This window comes from Diaphorina citri, unplaced genomic scaffold, assembly GCF_000475195.1.
Source record: "Diaphorina citri unplaced genomic scaffold, Diaci psyllid genome assembly version 1.1 scaffold855, whole genome shotgun sequence".
Lineage (NCBI taxonomy): Eukaryota > Metazoa > Arthropoda > Insecta > Hemiptera > Psyllidae > Diaphorina > Diaphorina citri.
Genome location: NW_007378287.1, coordinates 47,617 through 53,415, shown reverse-complemented (window position 1 = coordinate 53,415; position 5,799 = coordinate 47,617).

Below are 5,799 nucleotides of genomic sequence, written 5' to 3'. Positions count from 1 at the left end.
AGGAGGTATTTTATAGAAGGTATATTTTTAACAGGACACCCTGTTCATTTGGTTCTACATAAATCAATACTTGTTCTCCCCAATATTTTTGATTTTCAATGACACCTAAGATTTGTGACGTCAGACTTAACGCAGTTGCTATTTTTGTCCGCTAGGTAGCGCCACTATGCAAGCGCGTTAGGGCGCTAGCGGCGGAGCAGAAAGAACTGCGCAGAAACGTATGCGCACAAACACATTAATGCGTTGCCTGCAAGGGAGCTTTGCTCGGGACATTTGATGTGACGTCATCGCCTACGGGAGCGTATGCCGTGACGTCAAAGTTCACGATTTACCGGCATTTTTTTAATCGATTTATCTCGTGATCTAGAAGTCGTAGAAGAAAAATAAAAATTCTGTTGGTCCTTATTTTTCCTGCTCCATGACTTTGAAACACCACCCAAGGAAGCGCAACTGATCTATTAATACCCAACCATGAAACAGATTATACCTCTATCTATCTAATTTTATTACATTACCCGTACTATATCTACCTAATATCTATGTAAGAGATTGTACGTATCTATGTAACAGGTTCTAAAACACACCAGGTGAAGAAATGTGGCTATCATACATAACACTTACCTCTTGTATAAAATTAACAATATATAAACAATAGGTATTGAAATAAATGTATGCATATGTTTCATCAATGTGGGTAAATTCATTATAAATAAACATATATAAACATATAAACATATTGAATATTGAATAAACATAAACATATAAACATATTGAATAATAATGATGGGATAATGTTCGTTCTCGGAACGGCTGGCTTTCTCCTATCCTGTCTTCCTTCTCTCTTCGATTTCGGGACGATAAGACCACAGCTGTCAAACCTGTTAAAAAAAAGTACCTACCTAACCTATATAGCTATACCTAAACGTATTTACATATTTAGATTTTCACATGAATCCAAGCAATGATAAAATCCGCCCCGGGCGGGAATCGAACCCGCGGCCTAGCGCTTACAAGGCAGACGCACTACCAACTAAGCTAACTAGGCTGGTGCTAAACTCTTGATTTGAAACTTGAGTCTAATTTGTTTTGCGGTCAATGAAGAAGATAATATTTTGGTACCTGTACTACCTAACCTAACCTGACACCTACTCACTTTGTATAGGTATCTACTTGTCTAGTGGAGCCAAAGTATTTTGATGTTTTCTTTTAAAGCGTTAACACCTAAATAATCCATTTTACTTACAGGCGTCATTAGTGGATGTTACCATTTTCGCATATTTTCTTCCTTTTGCTAACCCTTGTGAGTGAATTGTAGCCGTTCTGAGAACAATTATTACGTGGTCAAACGCCAAAATAAAGACGAAATTTCATACCTCCGCCGAAATTGAACCCACGCTCTCTTATTTACCAGGCCAGGGCAGCTTCTTGATCATTATACCGAGGCAGAAACTCCACCAATAGGTGGCCATTATTCATTTTTTCCTCAAGAGGTGAATATCCCTATAAAATAACAGGTAATTAGGTAATAACACACACTTCTTCCCAGGATTAAAAATAGAATTCAGAGCGCAAGGGAAATGTTCATTTCGGACTTATTATTTAATTAGAGTGTGAAAAACTACTGGAAAATTCCTCCTCCATTATCCTTATACCGTGTGACACAGAATAATGTCTCATTTTAATAATTTCTACTGTGTGAGATATAATATCTCCCATTAGTTTGCTTGATAATATTCATATTGTTAGGTAGGCTAAACGAAATTCATCTCAGAACAGTTTCGAGTAGGGATGGCCTATGCCTTGTTGAGGAAGACATCTACATTTAACCTGTCAACCAGTCATCTCTAGACACTAGACATGTAAAGTGGGTGGGATCAAAGGATTTTGCTGATCTCGTTTGAAAAAAGTGGTCCATTTCGGCCCTTTGGATCTCGTTTTAAAGGTTCGGATATATCTTTGTGCGGTCAATGAAGAAGATAATATTTTGGTACCTGTACTACCTAACCTAACCTGACACCTACTCACTTTGTATAGGTATCTACTTGTCTACTTGGTACCTACTTACCTACCTACCTACCTACCCATTTTACTGCTGATTGCTTTTGAGGTCCAAAGTACTCCAAACCGACCTACGTACTTACCTACATGCACAATACGGGTGTGCGTAATTTTAATCAATCACTAGAGAATCTGATTTACCGCAGATTTAATTAGAACTTACAATCCAACTCCCCCACTCTCTCCCCAAGGAGGACCTGGGTGTCAGACATTCATACTCAGACCGACTGACAAACCGCGTTTGATTTTCAATGACACCTCTCAATATATTTGTTCTTGGTGTCGGTCATTCCATAATCACTGCTTGGATCAAGTGATGAATTACAAAGTCGACAAGATCCTCCTCAAATAAAGATATATGACCTCCAGTAATTTTTTGCAAACAAGAAGCCAAATAGTGCCATTAACATTCGCCAGAAAGAGTGTGAATTAATTTGAAATAGTTGATGACTTTATTAGTGCTGTCATCTGCTGAAAGAATCTGGCTGGGGGACTTTAAACAGGGAGGATACCAGCCTGAAATTTCCCTTTCTAAAGAAATAGCAAAGGTCAAGTGACGCGAAGAGTACCTATCCACTCTATGAAGAATTAACCCTGATGTCAAATGACCAGCATGTTATCATATTTCAAGGTTAATTTATATTGCATAGCGTTATTGTGTCATGTGATAAATGCATTCAATTAATACCCAACCATGAAACAGATTATACCTCTATCTATCTAATTTTATTACATTAGGTACCCGTACTATATCTACCTAATATCTATGTAACAGATTGTATGTATCTATGTACCAGACTGTAGGTACGTATCTATGTAACAGGTTGTAAAACACACCAGGTGAAGAAATGTGTCTATCATACATAACACTTACCTCTTGTATAAAATTAACAATATTGAAATAAATGTATGCATATGTTTTATCAATGTGGGTAAATTCATTACTCATTTTATACACATCATAATATATGCCTACATTTCGTTGGTCGAGGAACAAAACCGCTTATCAAATTTTAATATTGAGGGAGAAATGGAATTTTGTTGCAAACCTGTGGAAAGAGTTTTAGTTAAAAGAAAACAATCAGTCGTCTTCTTTTTCTTTCGCTCTACCTTTTCCCAATTCTATTTGGATTCGGTGCAGCGTTTCCATCTTGTATTCTACTCCTCCATTTCCGTCTATCCAATGCTTCCTCTTTTCTCCATCCCTTCTCTCTAAGGTCCTCGTCCAATTTATTTCTCCATCTCATTTTCGGCCTACCCATTCTCCTTTTGCCCCCTATGGGTGTTTGTTATTGTATTTTTAATTAGGTCTATATTGTAATAGAGTTGTCATAACTTGTAATGTGGACCTGTAAATAAAGCAAATTCAAATAGAGAGGTACCTATAGGTACATCAAAAAGCAAAATTGATTTGTGTTTGTTTGATTGGTTGTTTGTTTGTATCTTGTCTACTTAGGATATAGTTCGCCTCGGGCGGAAATTGAACCCGCGACCCAGCGCACAAGGCAGACGCGTTACCTTCCAAACTAACTAGGCTGGCAGTCTGAAGCTAAAGCAGACAATTTATATGACTATAATAATTACGCAACTGTAGAGCTTGTATAGAACTGATTATTATAGCTAGAACAACTGTAGAGCTGGAGCCCACCTTGTTTCGATTGTAATATTTCAACGGGTTAGATACTTTCTGGTATTCTCAAGTTCTCATGAAGTATGGGAAGTACATACCTACCTACTGTGTCTCTTAAAACGACACAGATCATACGGGTCTAATGTAGCATACCTATAGTGGTATTGAATATAGAGCTGGTAGAAATCAAAACAGTAGACCCTGACCTGTCATGACTGTCATGCAGACGGAAACTGTCATGCACGTTGCGGTCTGAGTTGACACCTCATTTCCTCCACCACAATGCGCGCAATGTGTCCACTATGTCCACTAATGATCCAACAGTCCAGTGATATGATGCACGGATTGGGCGAATCTCTTCTGATTCAGACTGCCTCAAACTGCCTTAAATTCGAGTCAATAGGCGGCTGAGTCAATCTCTTCTATTAAAAAGGTTGGAGCCGCCCTACATCGCTCAAGAATTTTGTATCATGCAAATGATTGATTCCGTGACTGGCTGTTGCGCGGCCCACTCAGCCTCGTGAGGAAAATGAGTAGCTATGGCTATGATTGCACGGATTGGGCGAATCTCTTCTGATTCAGACTGCCTCAAACTGCCTTAAATTCGAGTCAATAGGCGGCTGAGTCAATCTCTTCTAGCCGTTGGAGCCGCCCTACATCGTGTTTCTGATGAGTCAGAACTTGGTTCAGAAAATTTCTCTGGCCATCCAAAGGGGCGACGGGATAGGAGAAAGCCAACCGTGCGAGAACGAGCTTTATCTGTTTCGGATAAAGTTGTCCCCAGGCAGGAATCGAACCCGCGACCTAGCGCTTACAAGGCAAGCGCTGAGATATTGGGAAAATCCTACAATGCTGCAGTGAGCACCAAAGTTGTGACATAATAACACAAAGAAACTGCATTTACATTTACATTGAACCCACGCCCTCCTGATTACCAGGCGAGCGTCATGACCAATACACCACCGAAGCAGAATTACAGATGAATAATTAATTATTTCTTTTAATGAACGTCACCCGGGGTTTCCCTGGGCACAAAGTCGTACAATACTCGGAAAATTAAACCATTTAGCGTTGAACGTTAAACTCAAGGGCATGCTGCCCCAACTAGAATACCTGATCCTGTCTCAATGGCTTCATACATACTTTTTGTAAAATCAATTCTTTTGAACTACTCCTGTTTTACGTGATGTGCAGGCCAAACCAGGTGGATAGCCGCGCCCGTGCCCAAGGATAGAATGTTCTCTGAAGAAGTTGATGGTCCACATGAGGGTTGGTAAGTTAGGAACCACTGGATGAAGATAGAAGCTGAGTTAGTTCCCATGCTTTGTGAAATATTCCGCAGCTGCGGTACAACGTATGGTCACTTGTGATAGTCGGACCATTATCTGTTACATTAGTCTTGTTTTGTTACCTACCCAATATCTATGTACCTACATAGGTTCCTGTTGTAGTCCACTTTTCGCTATTTTTTCAATATATATATAAAGAGTCAAGGGCATGCTGCCCCAACTAGAATACCTGATCCTGTCTCAATGGCTTCATACATACTTTTTGTAAAATCAATTCTTTTGAACTACACTCTTTTACCTGATGTGCAGGCCAAACCAGGTGGATAGCCGCGCCCGTGCCCAAGGATAGAATCTTCTCTGAAGAAGTTGATGGTCCACATGAGGGTTGGTAAGTTAGGAACCACTGGATGAAGATAGAAGCTGAGTTAGTTCCCATGCTTTGTGAAATATTCCGCAGCTGCGGTACAACGTATGGTCACTTGTGATAGTCGGACCATTATCTGTTACATTGGTCTTGTTTTGTTACCTACCCAATATCTATGTACCTACATAGGTTCCTGTTGTAGTCCACTTTTTGCTATTTTTTCAACTTATCTAAGGTAATGACCTATAACTAAATTTTAGCGCCACTAAAATTAAAATTTCAGCGCCACTAAAATTAAAATTTCAGACCTCATTCACACGGACAAATAGTGAACAAGAGGAGCAGCCTGTAAATTGGGCCATATGTATAAATGGCCCTTTTTAGGGACTTTGCATTTTTAGATCCACCATGTTGTTTTCTATCCGTAGACATTTTGATATCAGCTGAGAGTCGTGTAG